Raw genomic sequence first — 23398 nt, 5'->3', positions numbered from 1 at the left:
GGCCCCCGCATTGTGCTCGGTACTACTATATACATGGCCCCGCATAGTGCTCCGTACTGTATACATGGCCCCGCATAGTGCTCCGTACTGTATACATGTCCCCCTCATAGTGCTCCGTACCGTATACATGGCCCCGCGTAGTGCTACCTACTGTATACATGATCCCGCATAGTGCTCCGTACGGTATATATGGCCCCGCATAGTGCTCTATACTGTATACATGGCCCCACATAGTGCTCCGTACTATATGCATGGCCCCGCATAGTACTACTTACTGTATACATGTGCCCCTCATAGTGCTTCGTACTGTATACATGGCCCCGCATAGTGCTCCGTACTACTATATACACGGCCCCCGCATTGTGCTCGGTACTACTATATACATGGCCCCGCATAGTGCTCCGTACTGTATACATGGCCTCGCATAGTGCTCCGTACTGTATACACGGCCCCGCATAGTGCTCCGTACTGTATACATGGCCCCGCGTAGTGCTCCGTACTATATACATGTCCCCCTCATAGTACTCCGTACCGTATACATGGCCCCGCATAGTGCTACCTACTGTATACATGGTCCCGCATAGTGCTCCGTACTGTATATATGGCCCCGCATAGTGCTCCATATTGTGAACATGGCCCGCATAGTGCTCCGTACTGTATACATGGCCCCGCATAGTACTCCGTACTGTATACATGTGCCCCTCATAGTGCTTCGTACTGTATACATGGCCCCGCATAGTGCTCCCTACTGTATACATGGCCCCGCATAGTGCTCCGTACTGTATACATGGCCCCGCATAGTGCTCAGTACTGTATACATGGCCTTGCATAGTGCTCCATACTGTATACATGGTCCCGCATACTGCTCTGTTTTGTATATATGGCCCCGCATAGTGCTCCTTACTGTATCCACGGTCCCGCATAGTGCTTCACATTGTATACCCGGCACCGCATAGTGCTCCGTACTCTATACGTTGCCCTGCATAGTTCTCCGTACTGTATACATGGCCTTGCATAGTGCTCCATACTGTATACATGGCCCCGCATAGTGCTCCATACTGTATACATGGCCCCGCATAGTGCTCCATCCTACTATATACTGTACATGGCCCCGCATAGTGCTCCGTATTGTATACACGGCCCGCGCATAGTGCTCCGTACTACTGTATACATGGCCAAGCATATTCCTCCGTACTGCATACATGGCCTCGCATAGTGCTTTGTACTGTATACATGGCCCCGCATAGTTCTCCGTACTGTATACATGGCCCCGCATAGTGCTCCATACTGTATATGACGCGCCCCCTGGGACATATTCCTTTTTGAGGGGAATACCCGGCACCGGATCAGATGGGGGGTTGTAGTCTCCGAGCGGCTGTGACCCGGCCCGTGCCCAGGGCGTCAAGCTCAGTGTGATGTGGCAGTCCTACAGATGTTATTAAGAGTTCTTTTGTGTCGACTACGCCACCCGTTGTGATGCGGTCACTGTGGCCGCCGCTGCAGCAGGGTCCGCTGAGGCTGATAGTGGGTGCGCAGCTTGGTGGGATAACCCCCAACGGGAGGGGTATAGCCTCAGAGGGGACAGGTGCAGAGGATGGGGGTTGTGGTGGTGTAGTGCAGACGGCAGTGAAGACAGAGTCGGGTTGTGCAGTTAAGGGTGTTTACTTACTGCAGATGTTGTACTGGTCACTCCAGCTGCGAGTGACCACCCGAGCCGTGCTGCGTCCACCAGGCCCTGGATCCAGCCAACCCCCAAACAAGTCCGGAGCGTGGCCCTGAGCTTTCTTTCTGTCCCGCTCTCTGGCCGTCCCCACCAGTAATCCACCTAGGTCCAGCTCCCTCGGGCCTTCTGTTGGGACACCCTTGGCCCTGGGTTCCCTGACCCTTCATGTGGTGTGCCTTCGGGGTGGATGTGATGGGTGACCGTGGCAAACGCTGCCCACGGTCTCCGGTCTCTGGCTGGGGAATGTTTTTACCCCCACCAGCTTGGGTTCCGGTACCCTGATGCCGACTCTTCACCCGGGGATTTTAGTTGGGATCTCGGAGTCCTTCTCTTCTGTGCTCTGGGTCTCTCTCTTTTCTCCTCTCTCACTCTGGGTCTTTGTCTTTCTTCTCTCCTCTGCTCCTGACTTGTTCTCTGCAACTCACTGACTCTCTGCATCTGACCCTGTTCTTAGTTGGTGCCCACCTTATATACACCCTCTATGTGTGAGCTCAGGTGACCAGCACCCAATGAGCTCCTATCTTTACCCAGGCTGCTCCCCCTATCTGCCCCTACACTACTTGGGATGTACCACCCCCCTCCCACTCCAGCCAGGAACAGACTCGGTCGTACCTGCACATTTCTAAGTGGGAGTACCGTCGGTCTGCTCCTCGGAAATGGGATGTGTGTAGTGCATGCAGCCTACCGAGCTCAGTTCCACACTCCATCCTTACCCGGGAGTGGAATACCACACCTCTGGATTGAGGTGCAATACCCCTGTAGCAGCCGAATCCTCAGGGTGCTACATTCCCCCCTGGTAAATCACAGCACGTCCTCGGGCTGTAAGACATAAATAACACCAAAAACATACATTTTTTTTTTTCATAAACATATAAAACAACATATATTAGCAAATAAAACATTCTCGTCGCCTCTGGCTCCTCCTCCGGTCACTGTGCAACGTGTGACCGGGTAAAGTGCGACAGTCTCTCTGGAAAACTGGTTTCCCTATAAAACCAGTAGGGGGCGCTTTAAGAAGCGCAACTATGTACAGGGGAAGTTGGCCGCTCTCAGTCCTCGGCCAGGTAAAGGGAAGGGAATGGCTGCTCACAGTCCTCAGCCTGGTATGGATTACGGAATAACGGGTAAAAGTTCACTCATGCTGGTCCCAACGGGGACTATATATATTTAGCAACAGTTTCTTCATACCCCGGTCGGGTAACTATTTACATCTCCTGCTCTGCCGCACTCAACGGCGTCTTCCTCCTGCTCTTTGCTTATAGCTGGTTGTAACTTCAGACCCGTCCGGGTCCTCTTGCTCCTCCTCCTCGCACTGCAACTCCTCCTCCGTCAGGCGGTGTACGTGGAGGGCATAAGGTCCTTTGGCACACTTGTGCCGGGTAAAGGTGACCTCGTCTCCGATGTAGAGGTCACGACCTCTGTGCCCCTCCGGCAGATGGGACTCCACGTCTCTGCGCGTGACAAAGACGTCGCTTGGGGTGTTGTTGTCTCGGATGAAGCCCCACCCATGCTGCTGGTTGAACTTGATCACTGTCCCGATGGTGCGGGGACAATGTGCTGCACGGGGGTCCCTCCTGGTCCGGCTCTTCTGCTCGGCGCTCCTTATTTGGGCCTGTTGTTCCCGGACCCGCCTCTCTCTCCGCTCCCTCGCAAACTCTTCGAGCTGCTGTCGGCAACACTCAGCGCGCTCTGCTGCAGCTGCCCTAGTTTCCTGAGTGAACCCCATTAGATCTTCTCCGGTGGGGTCCCACTCAAACTGTGCTTCCGCTAGCGGGGGCGAGATCCGTGCCACGGGCTTCGGAGCCGGAATCAGGGGTTCATCCAGGGGTCTTAGTTTCTGCTGCCGTTCCAGCTCATGGTATCCTTCGGGCCAGATGAAGGGCCGCCCGTCCGGCCATGTGAGCTGGCTGAACAAGTCCTCCCCCAGGTGTGGCACCCTTGGTTTTACGGGTGCGGGCGCGGTGGTGGTGGCGCCCGGGTTGCCCAGGCCTTGCGGCCAGGCCTGGGGCACCTGGAAGGTGAAGGGCACCGTTAGGACGGCGGCGCCCTGGGCTACCTGGCCTTGCGGCCAGGCCGGAGGCTCCGCGGAGGTAGGGGGCGCTGTTGGTGATGCGGCGCCCGGGGGTACTAGGCCTTGCGACCAGGCTGGTGGTGTTTCCTGCTTTGTCACGCTCCGGGTCGAGGCGCGTGACGTCACAGGGGTCGCTTCGGCGGCTTCCGGTCGGGGCCTAGTCCATAGCGGTGACATGGCGGCTACGGGCACAGCAGGGGGACTTTCGGGCTCTGCGACGGGGAGCTGGGGCAGGTGGGCGGTTTCTCGGCTTGGGGTATAGGCGTCCCCTTTACCTGCCTCCATGCGTTCGGCTCCCTTCTCGGCGCCGTCTTCAGCCTTTGGTCCTCCCGCGCCATCCTCAGAGGCGGTCTGTTTCCTCTTCCAGGGTAGCGTGCTCCGTTGACTGGTCTCAGCTTGCTGGGCCATCTCCCGGCTCCATTCCGCCAATATCTCGCGCTGTACCCGGGCCATCCTCCGTGCGAGGCCCTCCAGGGCAGTCTGTGCACACTCCCGGTCTCGGGGGAGCTGTGCAAGGACCTCCACTAGGCCTAGTGGGGTCGTGGTGTCTAGCAGGCTCCTGACCAACGGGTCGGTGCTGCTCTGCTCTTCTTCCAGCAGGCTCCTGGCCAGCGGGCCGGTGCTGCTCTGCTCTCCTTCCTCGGTCTTTAGCAGACTCCTGGCCAGCGGGCCGGTGCTGTTCTGCTTTCTCTCCATATCCGGGTAAGCTCCTCCGCTACTCCTCGTTAGACTTCTTGCCTCCGGGTGCGCTCGCTCCAGACTGCTCCAGGCGGCACCCATCTTCGTTCTTTTCTTTCGTCCCCTCCCATTTAGAGGGCGGTCCCGGGGCAACTCGGTGACTGTCAGCTCCAGGGGTAGTTCTTTCACGCTGACAGACACCTCCAGCATCACAGTCTCTGTTGGTGGGGGCGGTTTCCACTTTTGGCGCCATTTTCTGTCCTGGCCCACGATGGGAGGTGGCCTCTTGCCCTCCTTTGGCACGCCCATAATGGCGTCCGCTGCTCTTCCAAGGCGGGAAAAAGCTGGAAATGGCGGGAATCGCTTCCCAGTGGCGGGAAACTCGGCAGATGGCGGGAACAAGCTGGAAATGGCGGACAATCGGCGGGAAACGACTGGTGATGGAGTCCGATGGCGTGGACCCTCCGGAACCGGCAGGAGACTTCTTTCTGAGGTAAACTTGCACTTTTCTTCAGGCACGCAGTACCCGGTGGTTGCGGGCACGTAATCCTGCCGACTACGCCAAAGTTGACGCGCCCCCTGGGACATATTCCTTTTTGAGGGGAATACCCGGCACCGGATCAGATGGGGGGTTGTAGTCTCCGAGCGGCTGTGACCCGGCCCGTGCCCAGGGCGTCAAGCTCAGTGTGATGTGGCAGTCCTACAGATGTTATTAAGAGTTCTTTTGTGTCGACTACGCCACCCGTTGTGATGCGGTCACTGTGGCCGCCGCTGCAGCAGGGTCCGCTGAGGCTGATAGTGGGTGCGCAGCTTGGTGGGATAACCCCCAACGGGAGGGGTATAGCCTCAGAGGGGACAGGTGCAGAGGATGGGGGTTGTGGTGGTGTAGTGCAGACGGCAGTGAAGACAGAGTCGGGTTGTGCAGTTAAGGGTGTTTACTTACTGCAGATGTTGTACTGGTCACTCCAGCTGCGAGTGACCACCCGAGCCGTGCTGCGTCCACCAGGCCCTGGATCCAGCCAACCCCCAAACAAGTCCGGAGCGTGGCCCTGAGCTTTCTTTCTGTCCCGTTCTCTGGCCGTCCCCACCAGTAATCCACCTAGGTCCAGCTCCCTCGGGCCTTCTGTTGGGACACCCTTGGCCCTGGGTTCCCTGACCCTTCATGTGGTGTGCCTTCGGGGTGGATGTGATGGGTGACCGTGGCAAACGCTGCCCACGGTCTCCGGTCTCTGGCTGGGGAATGTTTTTACCCCCACCAGCTTGGGTTCCGGTACCCTGATGCCGACTCTTCACCCGGGGATTTTAGTTGGGATCTCGGAGTCCTTCTCTTCTGTGCTCTGGGTCTCTCTCTTTTCTCCTCTCTCACTCTGGGTCTTTGTCTTTCTTCTCTCCTCTGCTCCTGACTTGTTCTCTGCAACTCACTGACTCTCTGCATCTGACCCTGTTCTTAGTTGGTGCCCACCTTATATACACCCTCTATGTGTGAGCTCAGGTGACCAGCACCCAATGAGCTCCTATCTTTACCCAGGCTGCTCCCCCTATCTGCCCCTACACTACTTGGGATGTACCACCCCCCTCCCACTCCAGCCAGGAACAGACTCGGTCGTACCTGCACATTTCTAAGTGGGAGTACCGTCGGTCTGCTCCTCGGAAATGGGATGTGTGTAGTGCATGCAGCCTACCGAGCTCAGTTCCACACTCCATCCTTACCCGGGAGTGGAATACCACACCTCTGGATTGAGGTGCAATACCCCTGTAGCAGCCGAATCCTCAGGGTGCTACATATACATGGCCCCGCATAGTGCTCCGTACTGTATACATGGCCCCGCATAGTGCTCCATACTGTATACATGGCCCCGCATAGTGCTCCGTACTGTATACATGGTACCGCATAGTGCTCCGTACTGTATACATGGCCCTGCATTGTGCTCCGTACTGTATACATGGCCCCGCATAGTGCTCCGTACTGTATACATGCCCCGCATAGTGCTCCATCCTACTATATACTGTACATGGCCTCGCATAGTGCTCCGTATTGTATACACGGCCCGCGCAAAGCGCTCCGTACTACTGTATCCATGGCCCCGCATATTCCTCCGTACTGTATACAGGGCCCCGCATAGTACTTCATACTGTATACATGGCCCCGCATATTCCTCCGTACTGTATAAATGGCCCCGCATAGTGCTTCGCACTGTATACATGCCCTGCATAGTGCTCCGTACTGTATATATGGCCCCGCATAGTGCTCCGTACTACTGTATACATGGCCCCGCATATTCCTCCGTACTGTATGCATGTCCCACGCATAGTGCTTCATACTGTATACATGGCCCCGCATAGTGCTTCATACTGTATACATGACCACGCATAGTGCTCCGTACTGTATACATGCCCCGCATAGTGCTTCATACTGTATACATGGCCCCGCATAGTGCTTCATACTGTATACATGGCCCCGCATAGTGCTCCGTACTACTATATATATGGTCACGCATAGTGCTCCGTACGTATACATGGTCCCGCATAGTGCTTCGTACTGTATACATGGCCCCGCATATTCCTCCGTACTGTATACATGTCACCCGCATAGTGCTTCATACTGTATACATGGTCCCGCATAGTGCTCCGTACTACTGTATACATGGCCCCGCATAGTACTTCGTACTGTATACATGTCACCCGCATAGTGCTCCGTACTGTATACATGGCCCCGCATAGTGCTCCATACTACTGTATGCATGTCCCCCGCATAGTGCTTCGTACTGTATACATGGCCCCGCATAGTGCTCCTTACTGTATACAGAGTCCTGCATAGTGCTTCGTACTGTATACATGGCCCCGCATAGTGCTCCATACTGTATACATGGCCCCGCATAGTGCTCCATACTGTATACATGGCCCCGCATATTCCTCCGTACTGTATACATGTCACCCGCATAGTGCTTCATACTGTATACATGGTCCCGCATAGTGCTCCGTACTACTGTATACATGGCCCCGCATAGTACTTCGTACTGTATACATGTCACCCGCATAGTGCTTCGTACTGTATACATGGCCCCGCATAGTGCTCCATACTGTATACATGGCCCCGCATAGTGCTTCGTACTGTATACATGGCCCCGCATAGTGCTCCATACTGTATACAGAGTCCTGCATAGTGCTCCGTACTGTATGCATGTCCCCCGCATAGTGCGCCGTACCGTATACATGGCCCCGCATAGTGCTCCTTACTGTATACAGAGTCCTGCATAGTGCTCCGTACTGTATACATGGCCCCGCATAGTGCTCCATACTGTATACATGGCCCCGCATAGTGCTTCGTACTGTATACATGGCCCCGCATAGTGCTCCATACTACTGTATACATGTCACCCGCATAGTGCTTCATACTGTATACATGGCCCCGCATAGTGCTCCATACTACTGTATACATGTCACCCGCATAGTGCTTCATACTGTATACATGGCCCCGCATAGTGCTCCATACTACTGTATACATGTCACCCGCATAGTGCTTCATACTGTATACACGGCACCGCATAGTGCTCCGTACTACTGTATGCATGTCCCCCGCATAGTGCTTCGTACTGTATATATGGCCCCGCATAATGCTACCTACTATATACACTGTGTTCCAAATTATTATGCAAATAATATTTTCTCAGATTTTCCCAAATTACCTATATGAATTGCAGTCATTGTAATTTTCCAGTCAAATAACTATTAGAGTACAATTGAAAGGTTTTTGTACAAGCTGCCTATGATAACAGTATATTTTTAAAAAAATAAAAAACTCAACTGCACTCAAAATGCATGTTCCAAATTATTATGCACAGCAGAGTTTTCAGGTTTTCATTTTAATAAAGAACAAAAAAATGGTCATTTTTGAAATTATAAGCATTAGCAGGTTATTACAAACTGAAATCAAACAGTTTTCAACTCAAAACTTTATTCTAGGTGATGTTACATTTGCACATAGGACCCCTTGTTCGAAAGAAGCTTCTGAACTCTCTCGTCCATTGAATTTGTCAGGTTTTGGATGGTTTCTGCTTTAATTGTTTTGCATGAGGACAGAATACCCTCCCAGAGCTGTTGCTTAGATGTGAACTGCCTCCCGCCATCATAGACACTCCTTTTGATGATGCTCCAGAGGTTCTCAATGGGGTTGAGGTCAGGGGAGCATGGGTGCCACACCATAAGTTTGTCCCCTTTTATGCCCATAGCAGCCAGAGATGCAGATGTGTTATGTGCAGCATGAGACTAATTCAATGCAGCTGGAGGTCACATGACCGCCTCCAGCTCTGCCATATATGGTGTCCTGCCTGGCTCAGCCTGCAGCCTGCAGCTGAAGCCTGGCACGAGACTCTGACTGTGAAAGTCAGTGAAGATCTCATGTAATGTAATATATGTCTATCAGAAAAATAAAAATTAATGTCCCATACAGGGACTAAGTAAAAATGTAAAAAAAAGTAAAAAAAAATGTTTTGAAACTGTTAAAAAAAAATTACAAAATAAATTTAAATAAATAAATAAAATATTAAACCGATAAATCTGTATATTTATGCAAAAATAAAAAAAGTACACATATTTGGTATTGCCGCGTCCGAAACAACCCGAGCTATAAAATTGTCACACTAATTAACTCCTTCTGTGCACACCGTAATAAAAATAAATAAAAAACGGATAAAAAAACTATGCTTTTTCCTCATATCGCCAAACCAAAAGTGGAAAAAAATGCGATCAAAAAGCAAAATGGAAATAAGAAAGGTACCGCTGAAAACGTCATCTTGTTCCGCAAAAAAAAAGCCACCATACAGCTCCATCAGCCGAAAAACAAAAAAGTTATAGCGCTCAGAATAAAGCAATGCAAAAAAAATATTTTTTCTATAAAATTGTTTTATTGTGTAAAAGCGCCAAAACATAAAAAAAATATACAGTAAGTGTAGTATCGCTGTAAACGTACTGACCCGAAGAATAACGCTGCCTGATCACTTTTACCACACGCAGAACGGCATAAAAAAAAAACTCAAAAAACAATTCTTGAATTGTTGGTTTTTGTTAATTTTACCTCCCAAAAAACGGAATAGAAAGCGATCAAAAAATGTCCCGTACGCAAAAATGGTACCAATAAAAATGTCAACTCGTCCCGCAAAAAACAAGCCATCACATGACTCTGTCGGCCGAAATATGGAAAAATTATAGCTCTCAAAATATGGCGATGCAAAAACTAGATTTTGCAAAAAAAAAGCGTCTCTTAGTGTGTGACAGCTGTCAGTCATAAAAACCCGATATAAATCTGGTATCTCTGTAATCGAACCGACCCGAAGAATAAAGTAATCTAATCAGTTATATCACACTAGGAACGGCGTAAAAAAATAAATAAAACCAATTCTTCACCTGCTACTGATTTGTTTATTATGTCTCCCAAAGATCGCAGTATGGCTCGGCACACATTTATCCTGCGCTCTGCGCTGAGCACTTACGCCAGAGTTTCCGTGTAAATCTCTAAAATATGTGATTCAGCCGGAACCCATGACGGAAGATTCCCTGTAATGAGGCAGATATAGGCCACTGTGGATGCCGTCTGGCCTATGATCCCACGGTGTCATTTGTTTTAGGCGTGCATAAAAGTGCGGTTGGCCACAGTTTTGTGCACTTCTGAAAAAAAGGACACCACTAAACAGAGGCCAGACGGAGTCCAGAGTAACTCTGCTGCCTCATTACAGTGAATGGATCCCGCAGGGGTTTCATCTGAATTACATCACTTGGAAATTTAGATGGAAACCCCGATGTAAGTGCTCAGCATAGAGCGCCGGATAAATGTTACGCAAAATGTTCCCAATAAAAGCTTCAACTCAGTCCTCAAAAAAAGCTAGTCCCCACTCAGGTCCGTCATCTGTTAAAAATATAAGGGACTTCCAAGTTACTGGTAGCAGAAAGGCTTTGGAAAAGCGAAATGGCCCTTGCCCCCCAAAAGAAATTTAGAAAATTTTGTGCTCCCAAATCCAAATGCCTATTCTACAATAATTTGTTCTCCAATTGTCAAATAGCGCTCCATCCCCCCCAGATCTCGCCGTATGGCTGAGTGGTACGATACAGCCACATATGGGGTATTGCCACTTTTAGAAGAAATTGTGTGACACATTTCGGCACCATTTTTACCCATTGCCCTGTGTGAAAATGTAAAATCTGAGGGTAAAACATTTTTTTGTGGTAAAAATCTAATTATGCTTTTATCACTGCCCAATGGTATAAATTTAAAAATTAAAAAATACTCACTACTTCCCTAGATGAATTCCTTGAGAGGTGTAGTTTACAAAATGGGGTCACTTGTGGGGGTTTCTGCTGTTTCGGCATGTCAGAGACTCTTCAAATGTGACATGGTGTCTGCTGCCTATCCCAGCCAACATAGCGCTCCTTCCCTTCTGAACCCTGCCGTACACCAAAACAGTGGTTTTCCCCCACATATGGGGTATCGGCATACTCCGGAGAAATTGTACAACAAATTTCATGGTGCAATTTATCCTGTTACCCTTATGATAATGCAAAATTAGGGAATGAAAAACATTTTTTGTGGGAAAACTGTGAAAATTTTATTTTTATGCCTCAATATTATAAACTTCTGTGAAGCAGCTGGGGGTGCAAGGTGCTCACCACACATCTAGATAAGTTCCCTAAGGGGTCTAGTTTCAAAAATGGTGTCACTTGTGGGGGGTTTCCACTGTTTAGGCACATCAGGGGCTCCCCAAATGCAACATGGCGTCCGCTAATTATTCAAACAAATTTTACATTCAAAAAGTCAAATGGCGCTCCTTCCCTTCCAAACCCTGCCGTGTGCCCAAACAGTGGTTTGCCTCCACATATGGGGTATCGGCTTGTTCAGGAGAAACTGCACAACAAATTTCATCATGCAATTTATCCTATTACCCTTATGATAATGCAAAATTAAGGGATGAAAAATGTTTTTGTGGGAAAAATGTGAAAATGTTATTTTTACAGCTCAATTTTATAAACTTCTGTGAAGCACCTTGGGGATCAAGGTGCTCACCACACATCTAGATATGTTCCCTAAGGAGTCTAGTTTCCAAAATGGTGTCACTTGTGGGGGGTTTCCACTGTTTAGGAACATCAGGGGCTCTCCAAACGCAACATGGCGTCTGCTAATTATTCAGACAAATTTTACATTCAAAAAGTCTAATGGCGCTCCTTCCCTTCCGAGCCCTGCTGTGCGCCCAAACAGTGGTTTTTCCTCACATATGGGGTATCAGCGCACTCAAGAGAAATTGCACAAAAAAATTTGGGGTCCAATTTTTCCTGTTACCCCTGTGAAAATAAAAAAAATTGGGTCTAAAGTAACATTTTTGTGAAAAAAGTTAAATGTTAATTTTTTTCTTCCACATTCCAAAAATTCCTGTGAAGCACCTGAGGGGTTAATAAAGTTCTTGAATGTGGTTTTGAGCACCTTGAGGGGTGCAGTTTTTAGAATGTTGTCACTTTTGGGTATTTTCTGTCATAAAGACCCCTCAAAGTGACTTCAAATATGATATGGTCCTTAAAAAAATGTTTTTGTAAATTTTGTTGGAAAAATGAGAAATCGATGGTCAACTTTTAACCCTTATAGCTCCCTAACAAAAAAAAATTTTGGTTCCAAAATTGTGCTGATGTAAAGTAGACATGTGGGAAATGTTATTTATTAACTATTTTGTGCGACATATCTCTCTGATTTAAGGGCATGAAAATTCAAAGTTTGAAAATTGCAAAATTTTCAAAATTTTCGCCAAATTTCCGATTTTTTCACAAATAAACGCAAGTGATATCAAAGAAATTTTACCACTATCATGAAGTACAATATGTCACGAAAAAACAATCTCAGAATCAGGGGGATCCGTTGAAGCGTTCCAGAGTAATTACTTCATAAAGTGACAGTGGTCAGAATTGAAAAAATTGGCCCGGCACGAAGGCAAAAACAGGCTCTGGTGCGAAGTGGTTAAAATGAAAAGGTTGAAAACTCTGCTGTGCATAATAATTTGGAATAAGCATTTTGAGTGCAATTTGAGTTTTTTATTTTTTGGAAAATATACTGTTATCATAGGCAGTTTGTACAAAAACCTTTCAATTGTACTCTAATAGTTATTTGACTGGAAAATTACAATGACTGCAATTCATATAGGTAATTTTGGAAAATCTGAGAAAATATTATTTGCATAATAATTTGGAACACAGTGTACATGGTCCCGCATAGTGCTCCGTACGGTATATGACGTGCCCCCTGGGCCGTGTGTGTGGGGGAATACCCGGAGCCGGGTCTCTGTGTGATGCTAGGGGTTGTAGTCTCCGTGGCGGTGACCCGGTCCCGTGGCTCAGGGTGGTCAAACCAGTGGCGGATCTGTTTACTTGGTTTGTAATGTTCAAGTGTCCTACTACGCCACCCGTTGATTGCGGTCACTGAGAACCGCCGCTGCGGGGCAGACCGCTGAGGCTGATGTTGTGTGCGCAGCAGAGGGTAGTATAACTCCCCATGGGAGGAGTATAGCCTCAGGGCAGCGAGTGTAGATGATGGGGGTGATGGTGCGTGGGAGCAACAGTAATGACTCAGAGTCCAGTGATGCAGTCCAGGGTCTTTACTCACAGTTTTACACTCCAAGCCACTTCTGCAGGTAACGGCTGCCCACGTCGTGCTGTGCTCACCAGGTGAGGGGCTCGGCCAACTCCCAGGTACCTTTGGAATGCTTTTCAGGACCCCCTTCGTGTGTCCTTTCTCTGGCCTGTCGTACCCCACAATTGACCGCGTTTCTGTCCAGCTGCCTCGGGCCTTGGCGGGCAAACGTATGTTCCGTTTCCCTGGGTCCAATGTGGTGCCTTCCTAACGGGTGTAGTGAGGGGGCATGCACGTACAATGCCACGGCCTCCGGTTGCTAGCTGAGGGTAGTTGCTCTCCTCCACTAGATGAGGGATCCGGTTCCCTTTCTTGGCCTGACTCTGGTAGCGGCGGGCGTGCGGTGGCGGCCGGCCGGTCCGCACCCCTGGGGTCCCTTCACTCCACTTCTGGAGCCTCCTCCGTTCCTCTCCTCTCCTTTCCTCCTTTCCTCTTCTCCAGGACCAGGCCTTGAGACTTGGCCTGCCTGCGGAGCAGAGCCCATAGAGAGCCCCTGCTCCCAGCCTCCCTCTCTCTCTGCTCTCTCTCTTCTTTTCTCTCCGACTCTAAGATGGTGCCCACCATATATACTCCCCTATACAGTGCACCCGGGATCTACTCTCCCCACCCAGACACTACTGGGTTCCCCCTTTCTAGGTGTTCCCTCCCCCCACTCCAGCCAGGGACAGGGACAGTTGTGCTCACACTTGGGAGCATTGTTGCCCTGTCCCCTGGAAATGTGGTGTAGTGCATGTGGGTGTTAGGGTCCTGAGCCACACTCCATCCTTACCTGGAAGTGAGATATCACACCTCTGGGTGAGCTGCAATTCCTCTGTAGCGACCGAACCCTCGGGGCGCTACATATACATGGCCCTGCATGGTACTCCGTACTACTATATACATGGCCCCACATAGTGCTCCGTACTGTATACACGGCCCGCGCATAGTGCTCCGTACTACTGTATACATGGCCCCGCATATTCCTCCGTACTGCATACATGGCCCCGCATAGTCCTTCATACTGTATATGTGACGCCCAGCTGCGCTTGGTATCACAGATCTGGAAGAGTGCATTGATGGATTCCTCCACAAGAGGCCCCCATAACCATACACACATCTCCACCTTCCAACTCAGACCAGCAGAGGGAGCCCGTTAGGGATATAAATAGGGAAGGTGGGGCCAGGCAGTTCTGTCTGGTTTAGATGTTGAGTCCAGATCAGTCTGAGAAGAGTTACCTCAGAGGACAGAGTCTGTTCCAGCTCCAGCAGTTGCTAGTTTGCAGTGGAGTTCATTCAGACCAAGACTCAGTGTAGCTCAGAGCAGCGAGCTTTAGGTGTGCCGGCGCCATAAGATCGGTGAAGCGTGGCAAGCTGCCATTAGTGTGTATAGCCTAGTGAGGGCCCGAGTAGGCTGAAGGCAAGTGGAGAGTTAGTACGTAGGGGGCAGAGGAGCTTAACTGGCTCACCCCGAAGCTTTACCAGACACTGGGTCCAAAGCTTCAGGTATCTCTATGACCCAGTTAGGCATAACCGGAATCCCTGGAGAACTACAAGTCCCAGGATCGCTAAAGTGCTGATACGTAACAGAGCCAGGAAACACATAGGCCCCGAAAGCTGGGAGCGTGCACTCCAAGAGAAGGCCCTACCACAAAGTCAGCCAGCGCAGGACAGAGACAAAGTTAGGCCTAGCTCCAGGCAGGTCAGAAACTTACTACGCAGAGGCAAGTAAAAGGAGGCCCGAAACCCGCTCATTGGGGAGGATCCTGACAGGCCCCCTTCACCCTGCAGCGCTCCGGGACGTGCCTGAATTTCCATCAGTAAAAGGTAGTGAAGTGACTATCGTGTCTGTCCCTGTTCTTGCTCTGACCCGGCTGAGTCTCGCCTGTCCTGCATCCCCCTTCATACGCTGCCCTGAGGCCTAGCTCCACCTGTGGGGAGCAACACCATCAAGCTGCCTTATCACCTGCCTTATCACCAGCCTCAGTGGACTCCGCAGCGCTGGTGATTCTCACCAGAAACCACAGGTGGCGTCACGAACTCTTATAGAATTAACAAATATCCACCCTTTCAAAGAGCGACCCCAGGGTACGAGCCTGGGAGCCGACCACCGCGACATCCCCAAGGCCAGGCAAAGGTCCAGGTACCGAGTCATCCCCATCCCCTGGGCATATACATGGCCCTGTATAGTGCTGCATACAGTATACATGGCCCCGCATAGTGCTCCGTACTGTGTACATGGCCCCGCATACTGCTGTTTTGTATACATGGCCTCGCATTGTGCTGCACACAGTATACATGGCCCCGCATAGAGCTCCATACTGTATACATGGCCCCGCATAGTGCTCCGTACTGTATACATGGCCCCGCATAGTGCTCCGTACTACTATATACATGGCACCGCATTGTGCTGCACGCAGTATACATGGCCCCGCATAGAGCTCCATACTGTATACATGGCCCCGCATAGAGCTCCATACTGTATACATGGCCCCGCATAGAGCTCCATACTGTATACATGGCCCCGCATAGTGCTCTGTATTACTATATACATGGCCCCGCATCGTGCTCCGTACTGTATACATGGCCCCGCATAGAGCTCCATACTGTATACATGGCCCCGAATAGAGCTCCATACTGTATACATGGCCCCGCATCGTGCTCCATACTGTATACATGGCCCCGCATAGAGCTGCACACAGTATACATGGCCCCGCATAGTGCTCCGTACTGTATACATGGCCCCGCATAGAGCTCCGTACTGTATTATTATTATTATTATTATTATTTATTATTATAGCGCCATTTATTCCATGGCGCTTTACATGTGATAGGGATATACATAACAAAAGCATTTACATAATCTTAACAAAACGAGTCAGCGACTGGTACAGGAGGAGCGAGGACCCTGCCCGCGAGGGCTCACAGTCTACGAGGGATGGGTGAGGATACAGTAGGTGAGGGTAGAGCTGGTCGTGCAGTGGTGTTTACTGCAGGTTGTAGGCTTGTCGGAAGAGGTGGGTCTTCAGGTTCCTTTTGAAGGTTTCCACGGTCGGCGAGAGTCTGATATGTTGGGGTAGAGAGTTCCAGAGTAGGGGGGAAGCACGGGAGAAATCTTGTATACGAGTGTGGGAGGAGGAGATAAGAGGGGAGTAGAGCAGGAGATCTTGTGAGGATCGGAGGTTGCGTGCAGGTAAGTACCGGGAGACTAGGTCACAGATGTATGGGGGAGACAGGTTGTGGATGGCTTTGTATGCCATGGTTAGAGTTTTGAACTGAATTCTCTGGGCAATAGGGAGCCAGTGAAGGGATTGACAGAGAGGAGAGGCCGGGGAATAGCGGGGGGACAGGTGGATTAGTCGAGCAGCAGAGTTTAGGATAGATTGGAGAGGTGCAAGAGTGTTGGAAGGGATGCCACGGAGCAGGAGGTTGCAGTAGTCGAGGCGGGATATGATGAGGGCATGCACTAGTGTTTTTGCAGAGTCTTTGCTGAGGAATGCACGGATCCGGGAGATGTTTTTGAGTTGGAGTCGGCAGGAGGTGGAAAGGGCTTGAATATGTGGCTTGAAGGAGAGATCAGAGTCCAGGGTTACCCCAAGGCAGCGAGCTTGTGGGACTGGGGAGAGTGAACAGCCATTGACGTTGATGGATAGGTCGGATGGGGGATGTGAATGAGAGGGTGGAAAGATGATGAACTCTGTTTTATCCATGTTGAGTTTTAGAAACCTGTCGGAGAAGAAGGATGAGATGGCGGACAGACATTGTGGGATTCTGGTTAGTAGGGAGGAGATATCGGGTCCAGAGAGGTAGATCTGTGTGTCGTCAGCATAGAGGTGATACTGAAAGCCGTGAGACTCTATGAGCTGTCCCAGGCCGAAGGTGTAGATGGAGAAGAGCAGGGGTCCTAGAACTGAACCTTGGGGGACACCGACAGATAGGGGGCGAGATGAGGAGGTGGTGCGTGAGTGGGAGACGCTGAATGTCCTGTCTGTTAAGTATGAGGAGATCCAAGATAGAGCCAAGTCCGTGATGCCAAGAGATGAGAGAATCTGGAGTAAGAGGGAATGGTCCACTGTGTCAAAGGCAGATGACAGGTCCAGAAGGAGGAGGATGGAGTAGTGTCGCTTGGATTTGGCATTTAGTAGGTCGTTGGTGACTTTGGTCAGGGCAGTTTCAGTCGAGTGATGCGGTCGGAAGCCAGATTGTAGACGGTCGAGGAGGGAGCAGGAGGAGAGGTGGGAGGACAGTTCAAGGTGGACATGTTGTTCTAGAAGTTTTGAGGCAAAGGGGAGAAGTGATATGAGGCGGTAGCTGGTCAGAGAGGAAGGGTCAAGGGAGGGCTTTTTGAGGATGGGTGTGATTGCGGCATGTTTGAAACATGAGGGGAAGACTCCGGTTGTTAGTGATAGATTGAAGAGGTGGGTTAGGGTTGGGATGAAGACTGAGGTGAGGTTAGTGATGAGGTGGGATGGGATTGGGTCAAGTTCACAGGTGGTGAGGTGTGATTTGGAGAGTAAAGAGGAGACTTGACCTTCTGTAATGGTGGAGAAGTGGGGTTTGGAGGAGGATGGTTGAGTAGATATGAGGAGGGGTTGTGTGGACTTTAGGCCAAAGTTTTGTCTGATGGTGTCAATCTTCTGTTTGAAGAATGAGGCAAAGTCGTCGGCTGAGATGAGAGAAGAGGGAGGAGGTGCTGGGGGACGAAGGAGAGAGTTGAAAGTGTTAAATAGCTGTTTAGGGTTGTGAGATAGGGAGGATATGAGAGATGAGAAGTAGGTTTGTTTTGCTGTAGTGAGTGCGGACTTGAAATTAGTGAGGGATTGCTTGAATGCGATGAAGTGCTCGATGGAGTGAGACCTTTTCCATCTCCGCTCCGCAACCCTGGAGGCCCGGCGCAGTTCTTTGGTAAGTTTAGTGTGCCAGGGTTGCCTGTTGAATGTGCGAGGTGTGGTGTGTGTGAGAGGGGCGATTGAGTCTAGAGCTGCAGCTATTGTGGTGTTATATGAAGCAGCAGCAACGTCTGCATCGTGCAAGGAATTTATGTCTGTGAGAGGAAGGAGGGATTCAGAGAGAGAGTGTAGGTCAAGGTGTTTGAGATTTCTGCGAGGGTGTGTGAGTTTGTGGAGTGGGGATTGTGCACCCGGAGAGGAGAGGGTAGAGAATGTGAGGAGGTTATGGTCAGAGAGAGGGAGTGGTGAGTTAGAGAGGTTAGATAGGGAACAGAGGCGGGTGAAGATGAGGTCCAGTGTGTGGCCATCTTTGTGGGTGGGTGTGGAAGACCATTGAGTGAGTCCAAAGGAGGAGGTGAGGGATAGGAGCTTAGAGACAGACGAGTGGGGAGTGTCAATGGGGATGTTGAAGTCACCCATTATGATAGTGGGGATGTCAGTGGAAAGGAAGTGAAGCAGCCAGGTAGTGAAATGGTCTAAGAAGGTGGTGGCTTGCCCTGGGGGTCGGTAAACGACGGCCAGTTGGAGGTTGGAGGGGGAATAGATGCGCACACAGTGCACCTCAAAAGAGGGGAGTGTAACGGAGGGTGGCAGTGGGATTTTGGTGAAAGCGCAGAGTTCCGATAGGAGGAAACCTACGCCTCCACCATGTTTGCCATTGGGGCGGGGGGTGTGGGAAAGGTGGAATCCGCCATATGAAAGGGCAGCTGGGGAGGCTGTGTCAGAGGGGGTGAGCCAGGTTTCAGTGATGGCGAGGAAGGAGAGTTTGTTTGTAATGAAAAGATCGTGGATGAAGGAAAGTTTGTTGCAGACAGAGCGAGCGTTCCATAGAGCTCCTGTTAGTATAGCTGAGGAGGTGGGTATTAGTTGGATGGGTATGAGGTTAGAAGGGTTGCGACAGTTTGAGGAAGGTCGTGGATAGGAGGTAGAAGTGACTGTGGGGATATGGCGAGGAGGACCAGGATTTGGAGAGATATCTCCAGCAGTGAGGAGGAGCAGAGAAAGTGTTAGCAGGTGGGAGCAAGAGAGAGCATGAGGTGGCTGTCTGTGTTTGGAGATCCAGGATTGAATGCTGAGGAATAATTTGGAGGAGGAGGTGAGATGAATGGGGAGAATAGAGGGAGAGATGAAGAGTTTCTTACTTGGTGTAGGGATTTGAGGGGTTATTAGAAAGTGGAGGACTATAGAGGAAAAAGTGAGAGCTAACAGAAACATAGTTAAAAGAGACTAAGTGGTCAAAGTGTGGGTTACCTGACTCCTGCCCTGACTAACTGCCACTTCTCTCCGAAGCCACTTTGCACAAGAAGACGCGTGCACACCCCAGCACGCGTGCACCCCTTACAGAGAGTCTAAATATATAGGCCACATTAAACTATATCAGGTGTAGGGCATTGTGGGAACGGCTTGTGGATAAATTAACAGCTGGTCATTTCAACAGGAGATGGCTGGGTGATCAAAGACAGAGCCAGGACACAAGTCTCTGCAGTTTAGCACCTCTAAAAATCAGATAAGGTATATAGTGGGTAAAGAACAAACATATGTGAATATTGATTGGAGTGGGACAGATGAAGCAGGGGAATTATGCGGAGCATGTACCAGAGAGACGGGTCAGCAGAGCATTAGCAGACAGCATACATAGGAGCAGGGGAATTATGCGGAGCATGTACCAGAGAGACGGGTCAGCAGAGCATTAGCAGACAGCATACATAGGAGCAGGGGAATTATGCGGAGCATGTACCAGAGAGACGGGTCAGCAGAGCATTAGCAGACAGCATACATAGGAGCAGGGGAATTATGCGGAGCATGTACCAGAGAGACGGGTCAGCAGAGCATTAGCAGACAGCATACATAGGAGCAGGGGAATTATGCGGAGCATGTACCAGAGAGACGGGTCAGCAGAGCATTAGCAGACAGCATACATAGGAGCAGGGGAATTATGCGGAGCATGTACCAGAGAGACGGGTCAGCAGAGCATTAGCAGACAGCATACATAGGAGCAGGGGAATTATGCGGAGCATGTACCAGAGAGACGGGTCAGCAGAGCATTAGCAGACAGCATACATAGGAGCAGGGGAATTATGCGGAGCATGTACCAGAGAGACGGGTCAGCAGAGCATTAGCAGACAGCATACATAGGAGCAGGGGAATTATGCGGAGCATGTACCAGAGAGACGGGTCAGCAGAGCATTAGCAGACAGCATACATAGGAGCAGGGGAATTATGCGGAGCATGTACCAGAGAGACGGGTCAGCAGAGCATTAGCAGACAGCATACATAGGAGCAGGGGAATTATGCGGAGCATGTACCAGAGAGACGGGTCAGCAGAGCATTAGCAGACAGCATACATAGGAGCAGGGGAATTATGCGGAGCATGTACCAGAGAGACGGGTCAGCAGAGCATTAGCAGACAGCATACATAGGAGCAGGGGAATTATGCGGAGCATGTACCAGAGAGACGGGTCAGCAGAGCATTAGCAGACAGCATACATAGGAGCAGGGGAATTATGCGGAGCATGTACCAGAGAGACGGGTCAGCAGAGCATTAGCAGACAGCATACATAGGAGCAGGGGAATTATGCGGAGCATGTACCAGAGAGACGGGTCAGCAGAGCATTAGCAGACAGCATACATAGGAGCAGGGGAATTATGCGGAGCATGTACCAGAGAGACGGGTCAGCAGAGCATTAGCAGACAGCATACATAGGAGCAGGGGAATTATGCGGAGCATGTACCAGAGAGACGGGTCAGCAGAGCATTAGCAGACAGCATACATAGGAGCAGGGGAATTATGCGGAGCATGTACCAGAGAGACGGGTCAGCAGAGCATTAGCAGACAGCATACATAGGAGCAGGGGAATTATGCGGAGCATGTACCAGAGAGACGGGTCAGCAGAGCATTAGCAGACAGCATACATAGGAGCAGGGGAATTATGCGGAGCATGTACCAGAGAGACGGGTCAGCAGAGCATTAGCAGACAGCATACATAGGAGCAGGGGAATTATGCGGAGCATGTACCAGAGAGACGGGTCAGCAGAGCATTAGCAGACAGCATACATAGGAGCAGGGGAATTATGCGGAGCATGTACCAGAGAGACGGGTCAGCAGAGCATTAGCAGACAGCATACATAGGAGCAGGGGAATTATGCGGAGTATGTACCAGAGAGACGGGTCAGCAGAGCATTAGCAGACAGCATACATAGGAGCAGGGGAATTATGCGGAGCATGTACCAGAGAGACGGGTCAGCAGAGCATTAGCAGACAGCATACATAGGAGCAGGGGAATTATGCGGAGCATGTACCAGAGAGACGGGTCAGCAGAGCATTAGCAGACAGCATACATAGGAGCAGGGGAATTATGCGGAGCATGTACCAGAGAGACGGGTCAGCAGAGCATTAGCAGACAGCATACATAGGAGCAGGGGAATTATGCGGAGCATGTACCTGTACCGCATAGTGCTCTGTATTACTATATACATGGCCCCGCATCGTGCTCCGTACTGTATACATGGCCCTGCATAGTACTCCGTACTACTATATACAAGGTCCCGCATAGTACTCCGTACTGTATACACGACCCCCGCATAGTGCTCGGTACTACTATATACATGGCCCCGCATAGTGCTCCGTACTGTATACATGGCCCCGCATAGTGCTCCCCACTGTATACATGGCCCCGCATACTGCTGTTTTGTATACATGGCCCCGCATAGTGCTCCATACTGTATGCATGGTCCCGCATAGAGCTCCATACTGTATACATGGCCCCGCATAGGGCTCCGTACTGTATACATGGCCCCGCATAGTGCTCCCTACTGTATGCATGGCCCCGCATCGTGCTCCGTACTGTATACATGGCCCTGCATAGTACTCCGTACTACTGTATACATGGTAGTAAACACTTCGGCCAGCGTAATAGAGGTCACGAGTATGGAGTGCGGAAGAACCGCAACTCACACCCCATAGTCGCAGGAAAAATCTGCCTACTCAAAATGAGTGTAAAAACACAAGAAAAAGCTGAGTGTACGGCATATATGAAAAACTTTATTAGTAAAAGTATAAATACATAATATTACATGTATAATAGATGGATGCAGATAGGGAGGCGATACGGATGCAAGAAAACACGTAACAAGTATCCACTGCTAAAAAATATAGCAGGATAATAAAAAGAGGGGGAGAAGGAAGAGCGACCCAAGGGTAACATATGTTAGTTGATGACAAAGTAGGAGAGGTATATGTAGAAGGATATCAATAATTCAAATAATACTGAATAAGTATCCCACTTTTCCTACAGTGGGGCAAGAGTAGTTATAATCCATGAGAGAGGATACACTCACCAGTATAATCACCAAGGGACGCTCAAAGGGGGGGCAGGGGGACAAGGCAGGAGCAGACCAGTGTGGGACCTGCGGGCCTCGACGCGCGTTTCGCAAGTTCGCTTTGTTAAGAGGCGTCACAATGAAAGCACCGGCGTCTTTTTAAATATCCCTCCAGAAATTGGTCACATGTGCATGCATGTGACCGGAAGGAAATGGCCGCCGACCGGAAGGCGTGAGCGGCGCATGCGCAGGGATCGTCAGAACATCCCGCCCCCAGAACGCCCGTCATGATGTCGGCGCGAACCCGGAAGTGCTAAAGAGCAGAGTCCGGGGCAGCGCCGACACCATGGAGACAGACGCATGGGAAGCCAGGAGGGTGAGTAGCCCCGCGCATGCGCACCGCCCGACCAGGGAGCCGGGTATAGTTACCAAAGTACTAATGTCCACATATACATTGTGCCACCATACTCGGATACAATAAATCTCACATGGTACATATATAGGTAGGTACAGCTACAAAGATTGAAGTACATAGGGACAATAGGTGCTAATATAAAAACGTGAGGATGTCCATGGCACCAAAGCAGCCTGAGGGCAGTGTCCGTAGATGTCAATGATCATTCCATTTCCTTATCTTCAATCTTATCAACGGGAGGGAGTATATCACCAGAAAGCAGGCTTCACGGCAGGTATGAAGGCCACAAAGAGAAAGACACTATGTATTAAGTATAAGAAAAAAAGAAGTTAAAAAATAAACATACTAATAAATATACACATTAAAACAACATGAGCCACAGAGGCTCACTGCCATGATGAAATATATACAGAAGGGGCCACAGGAGAGCATGCAGCGATTAACAAATAGGCTGCATGGTAAATAGTATCCAGAAAGAGGATAATCATATGGTCATAATATCTAAATTTGTTCCTCCATAATACCCAATAGGGAATTGGAGGAACCGTCATTCCAAAGGAGGCGCAGGACAAAAAAGCACGATATATATCACAAAAAAGGTGAG

Source organism: Phyllobates terribilis, unplaced genomic scaffold, assembly GCF_046119375.1.
Source record: "Phyllobates terribilis strain yellow unplaced genomic scaffold, ASM4611937v1 Scaffold_3__8_contigs__length_932513732, whole genome shotgun sequence".
Taxonomy (NCBI): Eukaryota; Metazoa; Chordata; class Amphibia; order Anura; family Dendrobatidae; genus Phyllobates; species Phyllobates terribilis.
This window is presented reverse-complemented; position numbering follows the sequence as displayed.